The 25,011-nt window shown below is 31.6% G+C and overlaps 1 protein-coding gene across 2 annotated transcripts in view; it reads left to right on the top strand.

The window, feature by feature from the left end:
• Nucleotides 1-25,011, top strand: part of LOC148282313 (protein Fe65 homolog) — a 311,928-nt gene that overhangs the window by 190,601 nt on the left and 96,316 nt on the right. The gene's annotated exons all lie outside the window — the stretch shown is intronic.

The following is a 25,011-nucleotide window of genomic DNA, read 5'->3' as shown; positions in this document are numbered from 1 at the left end:
AATATATTGTATTATTATTTTATTTTTTTTAAATTTTATTTTATTAGGTAATTCAACAAAGATACATACTAGAAAACATACAATTTGAAATCATTGGTCGATACAATTTTACATGCATATATATCTTCAATTATAGAATTACACAAAATAGATTTATGCATTAAGTTGTAATACATTTTTTTTTATAAGGGATACAATGCAATAAAAAATAAGTTGCACGTGTGTACTTATTGAATAAGATTTATTCCTAAGAGATTATTCGCGAAAGCTGAGAGAGTATCATGAAAAATGTCAATTTGATTGTTTCGGCAGTATATATTATATTCCCGACACATGCGGGCCATAGGTGTGGTATGTAGCATTATTTGAAAACAAAGGCAGTTTAAATATTTCCCGATGTCTAAGTGTTCTCAATCCCGCATTTATTTGTATTTTATTTTGGAGGTTAGTATCTACTTTGTAGTCTAATATTTTATACAGAAATTTTATATCGAAAAAAACGCGGCGTTTTATCAGAGAATTAAAATGAAAAAAAAAAATAGAAGTTCCTCGTAATTTGAATTTGAACGTGGGTTAGAAATTTGGAACTTATACAAAAGGTACTTTAAGAACTTTTTTTGAACAGATTCTATAATATTAAACGCTGATATTTCGCCAATGAACTGTATTTATTTACGAGGAAAACAAAAAACAAACGGACACGACCGTTGACTTAAAGTTTACACACGCGTTGACTTATGACTGCGATAACTTAAGCATGTTCATTGTGATTGCTCAAATGCTTAGCATGTTTTTAAGCACGTCGATAGTAAATTTCAACTGTCTCAGTCTCACTCAAATTTTTGGTGCCACTTCTTCAATATGTTTTCCTAAAGAAATAACTAATAACTACACGACATCATTATATGATTTCTTCAAACCATTTTCTCTTCCTGATAATGGCATGTTTGGTGTGTGGGATTTTGCTTATTTTAAAACGTATAATTTTATCTCTTTTAATATTTTACTATTATTCTTGTCATTATCAGTTCCTAATGATACATAAATTACTGCACCAATGCAATTATAGCGTTATTCGATCATTTTTTACTAAGACAAAATAATAAAGATTGATATGTAAAAATACCGTCTTAATGGTGTCAATATAATAAAAATGTGGCTAGATAACAATCTCTTAACTTTAAATATTGACAAAACAAAATATATAACATTTAGTAAAACCACAGTGGGACAGCCGAAACAAAACCTTCAATTAAAAATATGCTCTGAAATACTTTAATCAGTACACCATATCAAATATTTGGGAATAATTATTGATAAATATTTTAAATGGACAGAACACATCGAATATATAACACAAAAAATTATAAAACTTTCCCATAACTTCAAGTCAATACGCAACATCTTATCCCTAATTAAACTCAAGCAACTATATTTTATTTTATGTAATTCAATTATAACTTATGGCATAATAGGATGGGGAGGCACTAATAAATCGATATTAAAACCTCTCGAATCTGCTCAAAAATCAATCATTAAAATAATTTTTTAAAAGCCCTTCAGGTACCCCAGTGTCAAGTTGAGGAATTCGAGATCTTAGATATAAGGCAATTATATATTTTTAGAATAATAATGTTTATGCAAGTAAATTATTCTGTCAAATCCCAAAAGGAACACTCCCACACTACCAGAAGTCAAACTAGAGGATGGGTCATGGGGTCTATCACAAACTCTGAATTCGGGCAAAGAAATTTCAGGTTTCTGAGCCACAAAATATTCAATGTTGCCCAAAGATTGCGAAACCATGACCCGGATTCAATTTAACAAATTTGTAAAAAATTGATTACTGGATTTGGGGCGAGAAAAATCGGAAAATTTACTAGAAATATATTTCTAATAAATGAATATTGTATAACTGTATAATATATTAACAAGTAGGTAGTAAAGTTATTGTTTATTTTTGCATAAAAATGTCTGCCTTAAAACAGGTTGTACCTAGTTAGGCAGACTAGACATGATCCAGAGAAATCTATTACCTAAGTGTTTTTGTAGTAAATAAAGTTATTGTTATTTTTGTTAATAAACTTTCATTATTATTATTAATCTTTATGAGAATCAAACCTAGGACTTCATCAATGGTAGCCAAACACTCTGATTTACTATTCAACGAAACCAGTATATTAATTTGACATGTGTTTCCTTAGAAATATAATATGTTATGACGATGAGATTCCACATCATGGCTTGTAATTCTATATCCCCGCTTGGAACAACGAATGAAATATCTGATAAACAAGTTTAGCCGTAAAAGTAAAAAATGCGAATTCTAATTATGTCCAAGGTCATCTTTCTGCACTCAGTGGTGCATAAGGCACAGTTGGTAAACCAAATGCAGCGTTGTTCGATCATACATATGTTATATGAAGGTAAGTTAATAAGTCTAACGCTTCAGGTACAAGTCCAGGGGTGGTATTCTGGATCTTTTCTACCCCCTAGAGAGTGATTTATTTGAAGATTTTTCATTTTTTTATTTGCTTCATATAATGGCCGCACTGATGATTAAACTTTAAACAAATACAAACACGTGCAACTAAATATGAAAATGTTATTTTGACCATTATTGCGACCTTAAGCATTACCTACAACACTTAATTAGGTTAAATTGACCAAACCGTATTGACCGAACCAGTTTTATACACCATTTTACGCTTAATCGTCGGTGTGGTCATTATATAAAGCAAAGAAAAAAGAAAAATCTTTGAATTAATCACTCTCTAGGGGGAAGAGATGATCCAGAATACCACCCCAGGGTTGCTATTCTGAATCTTCTCTACCCCCAAGAGATTGATAATTTGGGAATTTTTCTTTTTTCTTTGCTTTATATATGGACCCCACTGATTATTAAGCGTCAAATGGTGTATAAAACTGGTTCGGTGTGACCATATATGAAGCATAGTGTATTCGCATACAAAAAAACTAAAATTCTCAAAATCCTTCACTACCCCCGCAATAAGATCCTAGCACCCCAGAAACGACGAAATGTTGCAGTACGAAAAACCTTCGAAATCAATATTTCACGTTCACCCCGTCAGGAATCAATTCCCCGACCTCAAAAATGTTAAGCGAACGCGTCAATTACCAGAAAACGTGGCGGACTTAGCTTAATTAAGATTTTTACCTGAGAGCAGCCATCGAGTCGAAGACACTCGTTTAGGGTTCTTGTTCTATTTCACACACAGAACCGTATTCTTCGTCCGCCTGGACGCAGCATAATTTATTTTTCAGAGCTTTGCAAAAGTAAATGAAGAATTTATTATTTATATTTATTTGTAGACTCTTGCAAAAGAATGACTTCATAAGCGATTGCCGATTACTTCATCAAACCTACGGCATTTTTAAAAACACACATGATTGAATAAGACTTATTTTTATTAATTACACCATATTATTTCGTACCTCTTGGTTTATTCTATTCACAATTATTTCTCTTCCTACGTCACTCCTAATTTCTTCATCTAAATTCGGCAATAACGCCGTTCCCACGCGGAAACAATCGCATTTTTTAATTAATAATGACTAACCCGTCAGATGGTAATTTTTAAAACAAAAGAACGCGTAATTAACGATTGATAAAATAATTTGAAAATTGGAGAGCGAGTGAAGCACTACAACGTTTATTAAATACGAGCTGAACCCGGCAATGCTTTGCTATCGCTAGATTTGAGTATACACTCGTATATAAATTTAAAGAACACAATCGTAAATTTTATATAAATTAGTGTATTTAGTAAAAATTATATATATTCTTATACTTTATTATTTTTGTGTTTTGGATTACGTAAATTGTGAGGATATGCGGTGACAGGGAATTTTGATTAATAGATATTTTAACATTGTTTTCGTGCCACTGTCTTGATTGTATGTTACTATTGTTTTTATGTCACTAGATTGAAGATATTAAGAGCTATAAACATGCTCAGGCCAAAGCACATCATCAAAAAAAAAACCGCGCGTAAATCTACAAACATTGGCTTTTATATATTTAGAAGATAGATTTTTGTATAATTTGTTTATTTCTGTAATGGGGAAATATTACATTTTTATACATTTTTAAAGTCTATGAAAGGTCTATAAAATACTGTCCAGTAAAAAAAATTTTTTTTACTAATTATTAGTTGCATAAAAAAATACTTAAAATTTGTGATTTCGGATTCCCGCAAAAACAGTCATTCCATTGGCCACGCCCCTAAAACCTCACGATCCATGTTTATTTGTTCGTGGCCGTTGAAATTTGTATAGAATGAAGAACAACATCACGAATCTTGACGTCACAATAACCAAGGCCAAACACGTCGCGTTTTTCTAGGAACGTATTTTTATTGAATTTCTTTCTTACGTTTATGTAGGTAAACATTTCTCCACAATACCCATATTGATTTTGAAAATACAATTAATTATTTTTAATACATTTTATATATTTTTATCGGTATTCGTAGTATGTGATATTTCCCTATTGTTCATATTACCATTGTTTATTCCATCTTTACTTAGAGTTTAACATCCTAATCAGTAGAATTTTTTTTAATTGTAATTTTCATCGTATGTCAACCGCAGCGTATCTTGATATTTTTTTTAATTATTTCCTTGGGTTCGTTGATAATACATGTGTTTTGTTAACTAATATTTACAATTATTTAAATTACTACTTTTATACTAATTTATGACTATACATTATTACAATAAATATGACTTTTTTTATGATTAAGTTTTTTTTTTAAATCTTAATACTTTGAGGCGCTTCGACACAAAACACGAGAGCAATGTAATTATACTCATTCAATATCCATATAAGCGATACGCGCTAGATGACTCCTCAACAGACCATTCCACGACACACAAAAATGATGTAATCCTGGCTTAACTATTTAATGGCTGTGCTAAAAATTCCTCTAAATATGGTGCTGTAACGTCGTGTAACATTAAGCACAATACGTCATATTTTGAAATACGGGTATGTATTATAATATATTTAAAAGCAAACACTTAACACATTTTTTACTGTTTAATAACCTTTTTCCACAATTTTTAAAGGTGATCATATTGTTTTGGCCTGTAAATACATAAATAAAATACGACGTCTTTTTATTTTTTTTAAGTAAGAAAGATTTATCGAGTCTTGTATTCTATGTGGACTCATGTGACATCATGGCCACAAAAGGGTTACATATCGGAAATAGTTGTTCTACAGCCGCCTTATCTTTAAATTTACTAGCAACTTCTAACCAATAAATAAATTGATCACGTATCGAACATCATTCGTTTGGTGCTTGGCATATCGGGGGTTAACAAATGGTGATAGGTTTTGTTCCATTATTTTTAGGCTCGTGGAGAGATGCGGAGGTATTTCACGGAGACCAGAGCCAGCGCCGGCGTGATCTAGAGACGATTAATGTCCCCAGCTAATTTATCGCGCCGCCATTTTGTGTTCTTACAGGGACGCCATTTTATGTTCTCGGAGAAACGCCAGGGGAGCGTGTGTGGTTTCGGAAACTCTAATTTAAGACGCGGTAACTAATCTGAAAGCCACGAAATTAATTTCTCCACTACACTAACTAATTACATTTTACAATTAATTTAGAATAATCATAAGAATGTCGACTAATTTGTAAAAGAAAAGGTATTTAAGCCGATTCAGACCAACAAACATAACCTCAAAACTATTATTGCGTATCGTAAATTTTAGATCATAATTGTTATATCTAAAACCAATGCCGTTCAATAGAAATAAATGTTATAAACGCCATTCGAAGGGCATAATGGCACTATTAAATGCTTGGCCATAGTGGCGAGCGTTTTGCGGCGCGGCATGGTCGCAGTACACAGCGCCTTTCCACTTTGTGTGGACTCCTTAGTTTTAGAAAATCATATTTATTTCAGTGCCTGAAATATGTTAACTTGAATAGGGAATTATTTAGTTATAATTTAAATCGTATTAGTAATAGATCCGATAGTGTACTGTCAGTTCCAGGATGCAGAACTAAGTTCGCACAGAGGCACGCTTACGTGTTCGTCCTAGATCCTTCAATCTTCTAACTAAGGAACTACAAAACACTAAATGACTGGTACAGTTTAAAGTAAATTTGAGGTCTTGGATTAGCATGGAAGGATCAGATAGACACATTCTTTAAAAAAATGCATACTGCAAATAAATCATGTCTTCGTTATATCAGCACATGTGATTTGGTTTTTCTTTTATTTTTCTTTTCTCTTCTTTTCTTTTCATGTCATACCATATTTATATGCTAAAAACTTTTTAATAATTAAAAAAGGAATGGCCCTCGCTCAGACGCTGAAGTCTTTGTGGGCATTTTTTCCAATTTATGTTATAGCTTAATTTTAAGAGGTTTTTCCTAAAGTGTAGTTTTGTAATTATATTTCTGTGTAAATAATATATGTATGGAAAAATAAACAAATAAAAAAAAAAAAAAATAAATAAAGAGTATCTACAAACGAGACGATGTGTTTTTCTCATTAACAGTTCAATTGAAGCAATTTTCATCTCACACGACGACAAATTTCTACGCTGCATCACGTGTGATCATGATCAAAGTCCGTTAAAGACCGAAGGCACAAAAGGCCCTCGAATTACATAGCTATTTTCTTCAAGCTAGTAACGCGTCTATTGAATCATACGTCATTGCCAAAACCTATATTTATTTTTTTAAATTTTTTTATTTATTTGATTTATTTATTTAAACGCCTTTTAGGCTTTTACATGTTTTACATACATATATACAAATAAAGACAGACATGTATTTTACACAGAAGTAGCAAAGAAAATATAAATATTTTTTAGAAGAAAAAGAAAAATATCAAAAATATCATCTTTATATATTAGTATAAAAGTGGAAAGAACAGAAGTGCATTTTTAAATATGAAGACTGAAATGCATTTTACACAAAAAAGCGCAATAAATAAAAATGAATTAAGAAGAGTAAGAAAATATATGGGGATACATAATATTACATGCATATATTGCAGTGGAGAACTAGAGTACATTTTTTTGTATAGGTTATATTAAATTAATCTTAAAGTTAGAAGAAGTGAGAAAAATACTAATTTAGAATACAGATATAAGTCAATAAACGATAAACAATTGAAATCAACATAGTAATTTTTAGGTATTACAATTTTAAGCTAGTAAATTGATACACTGCCTTCTAAAATTCAAAAGTGTTGTATTAAATATATTTACGTCATTTGCGTATTAATTTGCAAATGTATGAATTCTCCTTTTTGGCGAGTGTGCACTGTAGTTTGCTGTAGATACATTTACATAGAATAGTTTATTAAATCGGGTAACGCGGCCCGGAACTAGCTGTAACAGTTCGGAACAATAAATTATTGAATTTAATATTTGAATAAACATAACAAATCATTCAGTTTTCTTCTGTTTTGTTAATGTTTGTACATTTGAATATTTATTTAAGTATGAGTAAATAATATGTTCAACTGAAATACCTAATTTAAAATTAACGAAACGTAACAATTTATGTTGAACTCTTTCGATATTTTTTATATGTACTTTATAATATAGTGACCATATAACCGTCTTTATAATTAACCATATATCTTTTATTCGCGTCCAATGATGCTACATACGATTGTCGTTAATTTCGTAATTGGTACTTTCATCACTCTTGTATGTGGGAGAGAAGAATCCAATTTAAAATTATCGTCGATTCCTGCAAGTCTACGCTGTGAATATAAAATGCTGCATCTCTGATATCGGAGGATGAGAGGACACTTGGGACAGTTCGTGTGAGACGCCTTACCTCATTGTACTTGGACACTTTTCTCATGAATCAGCTTAACGTCCTCCATATCGACGTTGGAAAATTCAAAGGAAAAATATCAATTCCGTCTTTCAAATTTTTATATTTATTTATTCATATTTTATTCTTACAGACTATAATCAGTAATAAAAATAATGTGACCTCATTGGGGTTACCTGTGCTGAGGACACTTAACAATATACTTTTTTTTAAATGTTTTTAACATTTTTTATCATTTTTTTTTTTTTGCACCACAACAGGCCAGGAGGCCTAATTACAGTGGTGAATGTTTTTACATTTGAAAATAAACAAAGAAGACTAACTTAATAAATAGAGATAATTAAGAAAATATTCAGACAGTTTTATACAGGGTGTTCTTTAAACCCTGTCACATCTGAAACCACGATGATCAGTATAAGCAAGAAGACATATTGGCACATTAAAATAAATTTTTAGAACGAATAATATTTAAAAAAATAAAATATTAAAAAAAACAAATCGTTGCTAACTTCTGCAGGAGAGAAACGATGAGGGGGGAGGGGGGAGTCGGACACACCGCTAACCACGCGGCTGCGCCCCCCTCGCTTTGCCCCTGCAGTAGTAAGCAACCATTTGTTCTTTTTAATATTTTATTTTCACAAATTTTCTTCGTTCTAAATATGTTTTTAAATATGCCAATATGTCTTCTTGCCCATACTGATCATCGTGGTTTCGGATGTGACAGGGTTTAAAGAACCCCTGTATATGTACATCTATATATTTTATAATACAAAACGCACAATGTAAATAACAAAAACCTAACATAAGCCATACACTTGTGGAGCAGTTGATTCAATATTGGTTTGGGCAAATGAGACTATCCATTTTACTTCTACCTAGCTCCACTGTCCATTTTTTATAGCCTTTTTAAACATTTTCTCGTTACTAATTGTTTTAATAGATAGTGGAAGTAGGTTAAAGATTTTAATTGAATAATACTCAAAATCCTTTTGTCCGAAAGTAGTATTAGTTTGTATTTGTTTAAGTTGTCTTTGTGTTGAGAATCTAGTGGTTATATCATTTGTATTTCATTTATTGTAGGGGTCATTTCTTTCATTTGAGTAAGAGTAGTTTTTAAATCTGTAAGTGGGTATTGTTTTAGCGTATAATTGTGTTGGTGTCATAAGTTGTGATTTGTGGAATATTTCTTCAGTAGATGTCTGTATCGGGATTGTATTCGTCTGTAATTTTATTTTATATTGAGTTTTTATTGATAAATTATCATTTTATTCCTTTTTTGTTTTGGTTTTCTTAATTGTGTGTATAATAAAAATACCCGTTATTCCTATACTAGCTCCATCTAATATGTATCAAAATTGCCTTGCCCTTTAGAGTAGTTTGTCAGAGAAATTTGATGAATAAGTATTTAAATGTAGTTTTTCTGACACTCTCTCGCAAATGCCTCTTCGATGTGTGAAAAAGACATCTGCACGTCGGACTGATTATGCTTAATTAAAATCGATAAAATCGACTAAACCGATTTTGTTTTTTATTTTTAAGAGTCCGTATACAGCAGATAAAACTGGACGCTTTTTTGGGTTTTAAGAAGGTCCCAACTCCCATAAGAAACAATTGATTGAAATAACAAAACAGTAGACACGACAATGATTAATAATTATAGTGTGTAAAAAAATCACTTCTCTATTGCCATAATCCAGAGAGAAAATACGGGAATACGCTTAATTATTTTATTAGGTTAATTTAAATCATTTCGTCAGTGGCTACATGACGAAAAAATATAAATCTGTATTTTAATTAGCCCAAGTCGACTTATTATTTATAAGTATTACGAATAAACTATTTTAAAATTTTAACTTTCCACCTTTCAAATATTTGACTTTATCCTAATTAATTCTCAAGAGAAACGGTCGCGGCGAAGGAAGAATTTAAAAGTTTGGCCGAAAATAATTACACTTGTGGGTATTCCGAATGAATACAAAATCCATTGGATATTGGAAAATTGTGCTTTAAATTACGATTTGGAATTCAATACCCCAAGACATAAACTAAAAAGTAAAAAACCTTTCGTTTTACCGTTAAATAATTCGCCCCAGGGCCTTGTATATTGTATAATTAAATATTGGCTTACAAAATCTTCTTAAAACATTTCAAAACGTTTTGTCAACAGGGTCTACTTTCATGTTATATAAACATCCTATTTTTTTATGTGACTAAACCTATTTGTTAAAAAATAATATTTTTAATATATAATCAACGAAAGAATGAAAAAATCGAATCGAGTCAAATAAATGTAAAAAATATTTTTTATAATAATAGAGTAGATACCGATTTATTTTATTATTTACAATAAAAAATACACGACTCTGAAGGCTTATTCTGTCGCAATTTTGTTTCGGAAGTTCGTTCGTTCGCTATATATATCCATCTCGAATTAGTTACAACATAAGTTAATTAATCAATAAATTAATTCAAAAATAAAAAAATCAAATCGATTGACTATTACAAATAATTGCGTTTTTTTTAAACTACACGATTGTAAAAAAAATATGTTACAATGATTTAAGAGCCCTCACTAAAATAACTTTGTTATTAAAATTTTAGATCTAATTTTTTTGCAACAGAGGGAAACATTTTTGAGAAGGGAATATGGAAGTCTAGGCATTTACAGGGCTTATGACCTGCCGTTGGCTGGTTTTTTAAATTTTTAAATTTTATTTTATTTTTCATTAGTTTATTTTTCCATACATATATCATTTACATAGAAATATAATTACAAAAATACACTTTAGAAAAATACATCTTAAAATTAAGCTATGACATGGATTGGAAAAAATGCCCACAAAGACTACAGCGTCTGAGCGTGGGCCATTCCTTTTTTAATTATTAAAAAGTTTATGGCACATATATGTATATTGTATGATATGACCATGAAAAGAAAAGAAAAGAAAAGAAAAATAAAAGAAAACCCAAATTAACATATGCTGAAATTACAAAAATATGATTTACTTGCAGTATGCATTTTTTTTAAATATTTTTTTTTAAAGAATATATCCGTTTAAGTGGCCACTTCACACACATTCACCATTCTGCTTATGTTTAAACATCAACATTTCCTCAACTCTTGCATCTGTTGACTTTTGTGAAGTAAAAGAGCTGAAAATAATTTTCCAATTTTTGTACTTCTTCTTTTACCAGGTAGTTGATTCAACAATGTTTTGAGTATGTCCAAATATAGTCCATCCTCAAAACATGTACCATTTATGAAAAATATGTTGATTGATATTTTATTTTTTTAAATACATTGTGGGGACCAGAGAGTGAGAGACGAGGATGTGTTGTTGTCTATGGCCACAGTGCCCAATGGACCTAAATAAGGGCGCGTAACACGTCACTCGCCCTTCTCTGTCTTCATCGGTATTCAAATTTACTTCAAAATATTATTTGTGTAATCTTTGTATTTTCGTGTGTAATAAACCAAAAATTGTAAGTAACTTCATTTATTTTATTTATTTATTCCTTGAGTTTAAATCCGTTAAATCCATCAAATCCATTCAATCATAATATGTTTTACGTGAACTAACGAATAGCTACTATCAAGTAGAGTATCGCAATAATACTTCTACAACATGAAAACTCACACAATCGCTTTCCTTGTTCTGGCATCTGAAGCGTAAGACTACTCATCTTTGTGAAGCAAACGATATGCAATGGATGTACCAATGCCGTGCTTTATGCGCCATTGGGCGTGGGTGGGGGTAAAATAAGGAGAAACAATAAAAATAACATTTTCTTCGATTACGATTCTGTTGGAGATTAAATTGGATTCTGTCCCTCTATGGACGGTCGGTTTGCATCTGCATACAAAGTATTTGTAAATCGAAATTGCTCTGTTTGCGTTCCTTGAGACGCCTGTAACATTCGTTTTTAATATAATAATAAGCATAAATAGTACCTTATGCATGCATATATTTGTACATATATCGAATAAAGGGAACGGTTGCTATCTACATTTGAATGTAGTTATGCAGAAAGCAGCCAGCCATAGAAAAGTGAAACCGAGATAATAGCAATTTTATGAAAAGAGTGAATAATCAAATGTACACAACAGTTTTAATGTTTTTTACTTTGGCAAATGGTAAATAATCCATGCATTCATATTTTTATAATGCAAAAAATAATTTAAACATGTATTTTTTCCCCATTATAAACAACGATTAATAATAACGATAATGTGACCTCACTGTGGTTACCTGTGCCGAGGACACTTAACAGTATATTGTATTTTAAATATTTTTACATGTGAGAATAATTAAAGAAGACCGAATATACATAGATAATCAACAAAATGTAATCAATGATTAATTTAATTATTAATCAACTATACTTACTCAAATGAAAGACACAACCCCAACAATACAATCACTAGATCCTCAACACAAAGACAACTTAAACAAATACATGCTTTTACCGCTTTCGGACAGAGGGATTTTGAGTATTATGCAATTAAAATCTACAACCTACTTCCACTGTCTATTAAAACAATTAGAAATGAGAAAATGTTCAAAAAGGCCATAGAAAATGGATAGTGGAGCTGGGTAGAGGTAAAATGGATTGTCTCATTCGCCCAAAGCAATATTAAATAAACTGCTCCACAAATGTATAATTTATGTTATGTTTTTGTTATTTTATTGTACACTTTATAATATAAATAATATGAGTGTGCATAAATTAAATGTAAACGTAAGTGTTTAAAACTTTCTTAACATTTTGTTAATTATTTCTGTATATTTAGTCTTTTTTGTTTATTCTCACAAGTAAATAAAAACAAGAAGTATATTGTTAAGTGTCCTCGACACGGGTAACCCTACAGTGAGGTCACATTATTTTTTTATTAATTTTTGTTTATAAACAAAATCGACCGATCTTACGAAATGAAGGTATCAAAAATAAAACCAATTTTTGATACCCCTGATCTACTGAGATTGATTTCATTCTATGTACCACCTAGATTAAGCAGAACGTCTTCAATATTCTATTGTCAAAATTCTCGAACCGTAGCTCAATATAACTCACCTATTGTTAGATTACAGAATACCGGGAATGAATATGCATCACATTTTGATATATTTAGTTTATCTCTGCCTAACTTAAAAAATAAAGTGACCAACATATTTTTATCAAAAAGAGCAAATCATCTTCAGAAGATTGGGTTGGAATAGTTATAATTTGATTGATTAATGTATTTTGTTATTGTATAATTTCTTTTTGATATATATGTATTTCAAGTAATTAATAATGTATTAATATTTCATACTCGATTTTTTTTTTTTTTTAATATTTTTTAAGCACTGTTTATACCACATATATGTAAATGGCAGAAATGCCGTATATAAATAAATAAACAAATAATGGAAAAAAATAAATCAATGATAATTTTAATGACAACCAGATCTAATATTGAATCATACCTCGTACAAACTCTGAACGTATGAGGCGACATTAATTTTTATGACATTTTGAGATCATAAATTTTTCAGAAGGTGATTATTGCAGTTTTTTTGTAAAAAAGCGGCCTGGCTGTTTTAAGCAGAACATAAAATTGACCTTCCTGAATTCGATAACACCAATATCTAATTTTTTCGAAATTGTGTACTGGCTGCTTTCCGCATAACTACGTTCATTTATTCCCCATTGGCATTTTCCAATTACGTTTTCATTTATGAAAATATGTATTAAAAGAAAATTTATTGGAAAATATATATAAAACTTACAAGGCTACTTATTTTTTTATTTTACTGTTTTCAAAATGCACAGCGGTTCTTTGTTTTAAGTCCCGACTAGTTGGGAATTTCATGTGTTAAGGCAGGACCTTTTTAGTTATATGTGTGTTTTTATGTGATGGTGCTAAAAAAAATCAAATGAATACTAATAATAATAAAAATTGAAACACAAATATATGTAAATGTAATTTACAAAATACAAAAAATAATATGAAATAACGAAATGTATTAGGTGTTAACATAAATGGTGTCCTTTTATTTCCAATTTTAAAAGTGAGTACCAATTTTTTTTTAAAAAGTAAAGGTTATACGTCGTTTGAAAGAAAATTTTCTGCTCTACAAGATATTGTTTTGCTTTTAAGATACGTCCATTATTTTATTTGATTACAAGGCTTCATAATGGAATGTCATTTAGACAAAAATAAGCATTTTCGACACGTCTTTCAGTTCGTGTTCAATCGAGGAAATAAAGCTGCCAAAGCTGCTCCCGACATTTGCGCAGTGTACTGTGAAGATGCTATGAATTATGTTAATAATGACTAATATATTGTATTTTTTTCGTTGCTTCATCTTGTTTTCTTCATTTGAAAAAAATTACTCAACTTATATTGACACCCAATAATTAAAATCACAACAGACAATATATTATATCACTGAAACAATTCACATGATATTAAAAGGTCTATATTTTATCCATTAGAATTAGAGTGTTTTTTCATTTGTTAGACATAACTTATCTTAGTTTAATTATTGTTACACTACAAGAGAGTGCATTATGTAATTAATTTGACCGGGGTGGGGTTCGGGCACCCCTCCCCATCCCACATTTTTACCCCCCTCTCCATAATAGGGTTGTTTTTGAAAATGGAATACGTCTGCCAAAAGCCAACACGCAGTACGTGACTGCTCCTCTCTACTACCCTTTTTGGGGTTTTTTCGATGAGTACTCCGACTCCCTTTAGATATATGGGCAGGACAATCTTTTGATCTTCCATTATTGAGATATATTTCCCATCTTTAAAATAAAGAGAGATTCTTTCAAAAAGAAGCAGGCACTTACCTACAACAAAGGAGAATACGAAGTTTTTTGTTTTTTAAATCTACTTGTACATAGCGAAGATACTGTTCCTTTTTATGAAATTTTAGGAAAATCCAAATCTAAGTACAGCAAATATTGCGTTGCCCTCAACAATTAAAAAAAAAAGATTAAGCAAATCACTATATCCGTGAAATCATTTATGTAAGAAAGAAATATACTTATTTTCTTAGTTTACATTTACTTCTGTGCAAATCGTTTTTATAGAAACGACACTAGCTGAGAGCTTTCAAAATTTTGAAAAATGCACGTTAAAATATAAATAGTTATATAATCATAAAATTAAATGTAATGAATCTGGCATATGCGAATTTATTTGTAATGATTGCGATTATTAATATTAACGTAAAATAACACTTAGGGTGCCTAAAGAATAATATTTTTTTCTGAATTTGCAAACCATGTGATAAAAAAATTATTATTATTTTAACGCTTACTTATTTAGCGTGTCCGGTTGGATCACATCTTGCCACTCCAATATTCGGCGACAGATATCGCTTTGTCGTTTGCCACAATTAAGTCCCCAGGAGTGCAGCCTTCTCCCATGAGCGGGCATGTCAATAGGTGGCTGTCGTCCTGGGTCACACAAGATATTATCACCAGAGAGGTACCCCCATCTTTGGACATTTTTTTACACCGTGTAACACCCACGCGTAGTCTATTAAAGGCAATCTATGGGGAGTATGGTAGGTGTTCACCTCCTTGGATACCCTAATTTGGATCCATCCACGGTCTCGCTCTAAGATCCTGTTGCCATAGTTCTTCTCTCCGCTGTTGCGAAGATTCACAGGGAAGGTGGCTTTGATACAACTGTTTCTAGATCTCAGACGCGTGGCCGTTGGTTGGTGGTGGTGTAGGGGATGTCTAGGATCGTGGGTTTGCTTGTGCCTCTCTGCTTCTGCGACTGTCCTTCTTCGAATGTGTAATGGAGCGATTCCGATGATTGGGGATATTTTATTAGTCGGTGTTAGCTTGAGGCATCCTGCGACTATTCGTGCCATTTCATTGTCTGCTATGTCCACCTGTTAAGAGTGGGCAGATTTTTGCCACATCGGACACGCGTACTCCGCAGCTTAAATGCATAAGCCTTGGGCTGAAGTTCTAAGTACTGATGGCGTTGCAACCCATGTGGACCCCGTATGTTTACATATTATATTGTTTCTTGCACATACCTTTTTCTTAGTTTGCATGCAGTGTTCTATCAAGGGTGACTCCAAGTTATTTCGGTGTTTTGCAATGCTGCATCTTCTCTCCCATCCATTCTAAGTTCAGCTCTCTGGCAGCTTCCCTATTCCTCAAGTAAAATGCAGAAAATTGTATTTTTTTGTATTCGGTTTCAGGTTATTTACCATACAGTAAGTAGTCTCTAAGTATCTGCAGGGATTTAGATAGATTTTCGTCAACTATCGGGAATGTTTCTTCCTGGGCAGCCACGGCTATATCATCGACATCAATAAATTGTTTGGTTTCTAAGCAAGTGGTGGATTGGTCGTTTGTATAAATATTGTAGAGAATAGGCGCAAGAACACTTCCCTGAGTTAGTCCATTTTTTTTGTTCTCCATCTGCTGTTTTTGCCTTGGAGGGTGACATATAAGATCATGATGAAAGTCTGTTAGAAAAATTAAGGCATAGAAAGCAATTTCTCACGAATCGAAATGCCACAGAAACCTATGTATGAAATGCTAAAATGTTAAAAAAGTATTTTTCATAATTCTTTTGTTACGTACCTGCCTATTAAAGTTAATGAACAAATAGAAACATTTCCAAGGAGAAAAAATGTCCATAAAACTTTTCCATTTAGACGCGTGCAATCGCGTGTCAAGCGAAAATAGCTTTTAGGTCAGGACAAGCATTTTATTCGTGTCAGTACCAGCTCAATTTCGTTAGTTGGGTCCAATTTCCTTCTCCCTTCTATCGTCGCTCGTCAGGGGTGCAATGTGACTCCGTGACTTGATAACTCGCCCGCGCGTTATTGTCCCGCGCGGGGAGTCCTACCCTGGAATCAAATTGTAACACTATTCGGACAAATTTTACTATGAAAATACAGACATTGACTTTGATTTTAAGTAATGACTTAATTTTACCCTTAACTCTTAATAGACATGTGATATGTTAGGCGATATGTTTTTTATTTATTATTAGCTAATACATAGTCTATTGAAGTCCATGTGTGTGCTTGAAATGCGGTTTTCAAATGAAGAGTACAAGATATAAATGATGGATTTCAATTTGTATGTGTTTTAAACTAATAATGGCATCTGACAACAGTTCACGTTAAAGATGCGCGTTTTGGTAAGAAGAAGTAACAGTAACAGTTACTGTTTCACAAATAAAACTTTATTTGAAACTATTTCTAAATAACAGTTTAGAGCCGGTGGGCAAAAATGTAGAGCAAGCAACTGCTGAAATAATTTCACAAAGAATAATTAAACTGTTACTTATTACGAATCACACTGTTGTTATTATTAACTGTTACTATTATTGTTTATCATTATTATTAACTGTTATTGCGGAAACAGTTTCACGTATCCTGACTGGTTATTCATTTTCATGTGGGGGGAGGGGGGTATCCACTTTTGCCACGCACCTTTATTCTGTTATTTTTACATATTTTCTCACATTTTATTTTGATATCCTGACTAGTTTTTAGTTTTTCTTTACAGCAACAGTTTAAAAAATTTCCAGCGGTTTCAATAGATCACATGATCTACATTTCTGTTTAATAAAATTGACTTAAATGTTCTAATTTTTAATTCAAAATGTGGTTTTTTTCAAGCTTCGGTATTCTGTGCTGTAATTCACCACTATAATTGGGCCTCCTGGCCTGTTGTGGTATTGGAAACTGGGTCGTGGGCCCGTGACCAGTGTCGCGAATTCACGGATCAGAGATCCTAGGTTCAAACACCGCTCTACTACAAATTGTTTCAGATTTTCTAATATACTCAGTGTTCACATATTACAACAGAGATAAAGAACAATTAAGAGAAGGTAATATAGAAGTCTAGGCATCTATAGAGTTTATAACCTGTCGTTGGCGGGTTTAAGTGGCCACTTTACACACTGTGTTACATTCACCATTCTGCCCATATTTGAAAACATCTATATTCCTTCAATTCTTTCATCTGTTGATGTTTGTGAAGTTAACGAGCTGAAACCTTTATTTATGCGGGTGAGAATCATCTAATTTAATTATTTCACCTACATACTAGGCAACGCCTGAAATTTTTTTTTTTTAATTTCTGTACTTCTTCATGGACCAGGTGGATTTATCAACAATGTTTTGAGTTTGTCCAAATTTTCGTAGACAATGACTGGATTCAACTCCCCGGGGAGCTGTTAACATTAAAATATTACAACAGATATGAAGAACATTCAAGAGAAAAAAAATATATCAGCAACGTCGGAATAGTTATTGCCGAGAACATGGAGTCGATTCAGAATAGCATTATACAAGTATACAGTACGTGAACTGTTGCAACTAAACGGAGATACTTGACGAGATGAAACATATGATTCAACTAAGCTTCATTTGGTTTACCAATCCACTGCCCTATGCACCCCTGGATGTGGAAAGGAAGATGATGATAATAAAATGAATTAAAAAATATATGAGAATGTTTAGATATATGAAATAGTTTGTTAAACGGCAAAAATTACAGCATTTAATTGTTTGGCAAAGTTTCTCAACGATGTATGAAAAAATAAAATAATAACTACGTCACATTTTCTTGCTAATCAACCAACCAACCACAGCGTTGAATAGATTTCCGGTTTCCGGGAAGCCAACTCACGAATTTACCAGTCCGGACACCTCACCACTGTCAAATAGTGACGTCAAGGGCGAAGTAATTTCAAAATTTTTAAAACGTTACGAAACGATGATAATCCGATACATAAAAAATGGCTTAGTTTGATAGTCTGTTATCAAATAAAATAATAATAAAAGAAACACTGAACTTCGTCATTATAAGTCCCAACTCGACACGGAACTTTTGGTCCCAGGTAGTCGGGACTTATGTCTCAAAAAATGTGTAATAAACTACTTATAAGTAAATAAATAAACAAAATGTATATTTTGTTTGATGTTTCTAAAATAAATCACAATTTGATTTTCTTTTAATGAATTCATTTAGAAAAGTATATGAATATTTTAGTATTAAATACTTATATTTTAGATATTTTTTACATTTTTCGGGCTTTGTACATTTTTACATTGGATGTGACTAAAGCGAAACCTCCCTTCATGAAGCAATACTTCCGTCCCATTGATCGTATGAACGTCTTGAATGTACTGAACCATATTTTCTTTATTTTAATCGTGTGGAAAATTTTCGAGGCTCACAGACCATTACTCATGTTTAAGGCGTAAAGGAAAGCCGTGTATTTTCATGTGTTTTCCATATAAATCAATAAGGAGATGTTGAAAAAATTTACTCGCCCGCTGCCATTCGCCTTATGGCCGCGTTCTGGAGGGTTTTTTTTATTAAAAAAAAAAACTATTGTTTTTATTCAAGAAAGTGTACGAGTGGTGTCAATATTATTTAATATTATAAAACATCATTGAAACTTAAACCCACTTACCCGAATCTGTTTTAAAGGTCTTGTGGCCTCTTTTTAGACTAATAGTTGATAGTTGTGAAGTTAGTTAGATAGTCGTGAAGAGATTCATCTGATGAAGATGAAATCCAGTCTTTTGTCTACAAACATTTGGACAAACTCAAATATTGTAGTAAAAAATAAATAAATGAAATGTTCTTTTTTTTTAACTTGAGAATGACAAATATTAATAGACTAGCATTTGACTAACTTGTAACATTTTCTTTAATTTTATAAATATATTTGTGACGTTTTTCTTTTAGGATCCGTTTGTGGTAGACGTTTTACACGTAGTATTACTGGATTACGTTGAAGTAGCTTGTGTGTAGAACGTGTGGGTTCTACCTGTTTCTTCCTCTATCAAAAAGAGTCAATAAATAAACAACGCGAACTTGACACCTTTCATCTCCAATGTCCGCCCAACACGTGGATACGCTGGGAAAACGGAACACGAGTACGGCAATTGAATAAAATAAAAAATTCTAGCGGGAATGGCCCGAAAACTCACTTAAAGTTTGTTTTCCTAAAATTAAAGTTATCATCTCAAAATCGATTCCTTGTTTTCAAAGCCTCAAATGTCATTGCCAACAACTTTTGAGGGCCCCTATTATTACAATGGGAAGATAACAGAGTTATCTTCGACGGTCTTTAAAGAAAAACCGAAATTTGTGCACGCAAATGAGTATATTTGCATGAACATTCAAAATATATTCGTCGGTAACCGATGATTGAACATGTTTTGAAGAAAAAAGTGTATTCATATTCTGTTTTTCATACAGAAAACTTTATTTTACTTTGTTGATAAAATTTAAGATAAATGTTAACTTCCCATTGTAATCGAGGCCCAGGAGAGTGTTTAAACTGAGTGCCACGGTTTTACTATGCTTTTTATATATTTTAATTTAGTAAAATTATACATACTTAAAGTGCACTGTATAAAACTCGAAAAAAAAATTGTAAAATTGTATGTATATTTAAATATTAAATAAAATGTCATTGTGACATTTGATGTTTTGACGATATTTGGATCATTGTGGTTTTTTGAAGTGTGAAGAAATTAGTATTAATTGTTAAAATAAAAGTAGCGCTTTTTAAAAGTAACTTGTGTAGTAGTAAGCTCTCCCCAGTGGTGATTTGTTAAAATATTTACTAAACACTTCTAGAAATATATATTACAGATTATCCAGCATTATTTAGAACACATTTTCAACGGTCAAATAATGAGTGATAGTGGCGCTATATCGTGGTAGAAATTATAATTAATACATATTTTCTGTTTATTTAAACAAACTGATGTGGACAATAGATATTTTCAATCAAATTGTAAACAATTGCAGATTTCACAAAAACGCCGTATTTTTAACGGTGAATTTGAGGTGCACATTTTAGAATTATTTGAAAAGACCGATTGTATGGACTCATAAATAGAGAAAAATAAAATCTAATAATATAATTTTGAATGTTTATGACATTTGATGTTTTCAGTACGAGTTCTTCAATTAGTTGCAGAAGATGGTGTGTTTTATCACAGTAAATTCCTAAAATAGGCGTATTGCTTGCTAGTGAACTATTATTATATTATACAAATTATACAAAATGTCAGATATTTAGTTTTATCGATATCGATATCGATCGTGTAAGAAGATTATCAAGCCATTTTTTAACAATGTTTATACCAAAGTTTGCTTTCTATGTATACATTTATGTGTGTGTGTGTGTATGCGCATATATTATTATAGATGCAAACTATTGTAACTGGAACATAGTATAAAAATAATGCAAAGGAATGCCTCGAGCGGGTTGTGCCCAGTGAGGTGTTCATATAGAAAATAAATAATCCACAATAACTCTTCCCTTCGGCGAATCATAAACTCGAGATTGAAACTCGGTCGGTATCTAATATCGGTCTATTTGTGGCGCAATTTTAACGTATATTTTCCAGAACAGAATTCATTGTTTGAGCATTGCACATCTAGACTCGTTGTCTTCCTTTATCTCCTATGATTACTTCTTCCGTCGGCTCCCGCTTTCCACTTCCCACAAAATGCTATTTCCGTTCCATCGTTCCTTAATGTGGGTTCGCGGTCAAACGGAATATTTTTACATGCTTGGTGTGTTCCTTTTTTGCATCACAACAGGCCAGGAGATCCAATTGCAGTGGTGAATTGCGTCACAGAACATCTAGGATTGAGAAAAAACGCTATTTTTGTGTTCTCACCGGGAATCGAACCCAGAATCTTCCGTGAGAGCGAGGAGCTTCGCAGAGGCTGCCAGTTCTTAACCCCTTTCAGATCTGTATTAACTCCTGTGGATATAAAAAATCATTTAAATTCTAAAGGTACAAAAGGAGTTATTTGACGTTAATTTTTTAATGAACACTGATTCTTAAACTTGTAGGTAAATCGACGAAGTCCATAAAATGTATGGCAGTATTATCGTACACTGTGTGTTTCTTCAGTCAATTTTATTAAAATATAAATAAAACTTAGATTGAATATTTTTAGTGGATAGTGGATCTAGGTAGAAGTAAAAAAAAGTCTCATTCGCCCAAACCAATATTGAATCAAATGCTCCACAAGTGTATAGCTTATGTTATGTTTTTGTTCTTTCATTGTGCGTTCTGTAATATAAATAATGTAGATGTACATTAGGGTGATGCTTAAAAATGAAAGTTAAAAAATTCAACGGTTCACCCTCCCATTTTGATCTCTCATATGTAAAATGGAGTTAACTAAAATTTTGTTGGATTTCATTAAGTTTTAGGGGTCGCTACCAGGCTTTAAATTTAATAAAAAATGATAAAATTCAATTTAATTTTCTGTGGTAATTTTTTATAATACAAAAAATTATTATCCCACCAAACACTTTCACATTTCACAGGCCATGAAGTTGTTGACCGACTTCCAGTTTTAGTTTCTGGTAAAGGGGTGGATCAGCTTCTCTGCATTCCGAAACTTGAGTCTGCCGAAGGTGAAAAAATTGCATCAGCAGTTTATGAATCCCTCCTTTCATGGGGTTTACTCAATAAAGTAATGAGTATGAGTTTTGACACAACCGCATCTAATACCGGGTCTCGAAAAGGGGCTTGTATTCTACTTGAGCAGAAAATGGATAAGGAAATGCTCTGGCTAGCATGTAGGCATCACATTATGGAAATTATGCTGGAATCAGTTGTTCAAAACGAAATTGGGCCTTCGTCTGGACCAGATAATTCATTATTCAAAAGATTTCAGAAAAACTGGCAATTAATTAATAAAAAAGAGTATGCGACGTTAGAAACTGATGAAGAATCTATTGAAAAGCTCCAAGATGTGAAAGATGAAATAATTAATTTTGCTAAGAAACAATTGACAGAATATCAGCCCAGAGATGATTACAAGGAACTCTTGCAACTAAGCATTGTATTTTTAGGAGGAGAACTAAAAAATGGCGTGTCATTCAAAAATCCTGCAGGTCTGCACCGAGCACGTTGGATGGCAAAGTCTATCTACTCTCTGAAAATGTTCTTGTTTCGAGAACAATTCCGACTAACAAAACAAGAGGAAAAAGGTTTGCGAGAAATCTGTATTTTTACAGTCTTAATCTATATAAAGTATTGGTTCCAAGCTCCATCCGCTTGTTCAGCCCCAAGAAACGACTTAGAACTCCTCAAAGATTTAAAGAAGTATGAGGATGTAAACCCTGTCATAGCTAGAAAAGCAATAAATAAAGTATGTGGCCATTTATGGTATGTCTCAGAGGAACTTATCGCCTTATCATTTTTTGACGACAAAGTGAGAAATGAAACTAAGAAGAAAATGGTGGAAGCTCTAAAGAAAGAAGGAGCTGATTTTTGCCCGAAAAGAATTAATGTAGACATTGATAACATTGGTAATAAAAATCTAGAAGATTTTGTCACTAGTAACACCAAACGATTCTTTTCTATTACCGGATTAAGCTCCGATTTCCTCAAGAAAAAAGTTGAAGACTGGATCAAAGACAAGGAATATATTCAAAGTAAGGAGATAGTATCCAAATTTAAGGTAGTCAATGATACAGCAGAGAGAGGGGTGTCCTTAATCCAAGAGTACAACAAAATACTGACCCTAGTTGAAGACCAGAAGCAGTATATTTTGCTTCTTGTGAAGTCCTTCAGACAAAAGTTCCCGAACTACAAAAAAGCAACTTTGCTGTCTGCATAATGAGTTTTTTACGTGTTAATTGTGCATCAAAATCTTTTTAAGGACTCTAAACAACTAATATAAGCTTATATTAATTCTGTAATAAGTTTTTTTTTAAATTGTGACAGTTAAAGACATTTTATAAAAATCTGTGTTTTTTGTCTAATTTTCCTCTTGTTTGTTCACATCCCGAAAGTAAATTGTAACACATATATGATACAAAATTAGCTTTAAGTAACATATATGGACCTTATAACCTCATTTTAGCTTTTATTATGTAAAAAAAAATAAAAAATATAATAAATTCATTTTTTTTTAAATAATCACTTTTTGGGAAAATTTTAGATTTTTTAATCTTCGGTAGCGACCTTTAAATTTTTCTCAAAAAATCTCAAAAAATTAATTTAAGTTTCTCTTATTAGGTAGAACAAAACGGGAGGGTGAATCAAGAGAAAAGAAACAAAAAAATTTTTTGGGTCTTTTAAGCATCACCCTAATGTACATACATTAATTATAAACATAAATACGTAGTGTTTAAAACTGTCTGAACATTTCGTTAATTATTTCTGTTTATTAAGTTTCCTCACTGGGAAAACCCGTGCCGAGGAAGACATTTTACAATTTTATTTTAGTGTGATATATATATTCTTTACATAATTTTTATTTATTACTTATTTATTATTATATTGAAAACATATTATACATAATTATATACAATATTCCCAAGGTGTTTTTAAAAAAAAAACTCATTTAGGGACATACAGATAATACTTTTTTTAGAGACGTTTTTAAATTTTAAACTATAATATTATTTAACAAAAGCAGAAAAATTAAAATTATGATATACTACAAATTAAAAAGGGTATGAAAAATACTTGAAAATAACAGAATAAACAGAATACTAGGCATGGAAATAAATTCAAAATAATGTTTACATTATGCAATCTGGGAAAGAAAATTGAAAAAGTTTAAAAATTACATGGATGTATATATACATACTGAACTAGTACAAAATAAAATCTTTTTTTTTAATTAACAAAATATGCGCACACCCAATACAGGTTAATTTTTTTTATCAAAAACGTTGAAAAAATTGAAATTATGTATACAAGCCAAAAAAAGTATATAAAAAGAAAAAAACACAAATAACATTTAAATAGTATTAAAAATTACATATACAAGCAAAAACGGTGAAATATTAAAAGGTATATGTTCAAGATGCGCATTCTCTATAAACTAACATTATTTATTCAAAGTACTTCTGGAAAAAATAATTCTTCAATTCGCACGTCCTGTTTCTATATTTTGAAATAGGTACTTTAAATTTTTGTGGCAATTTATTAAATTCCTTGAAACCTATGTATTGTAAAGATCTAGTACCAAACTTCGTAGACTTCACAGATCCAATATATATATTGTTTTTTGATCGAGTACTGTACCCATGGATGTCTCCAATGAAAGCTGGCTTTATGTTACTGTGCATTGAGTCGAGAGTAGTATTAATGATAGTGTCAGTTATCTCGAAATAGGAAAGCATGCTAAA

Source organism: Micrasema longulum, unplaced genomic scaffold (assembly GCF_059751315.1).
Source record: "Micrasema longulum isolate JH-2025_06_02 unplaced genomic scaffold, ASM5975131v1 h1tg000340l, whole genome shotgun sequence".
NCBI lineage: Eukaryota > Metazoa > Arthropoda > Insecta > Trichoptera > Brachycentridae > Micrasema > Micrasema longulum.
This window is presented reverse-complemented; position numbering and strand designations above follow the sequence as displayed.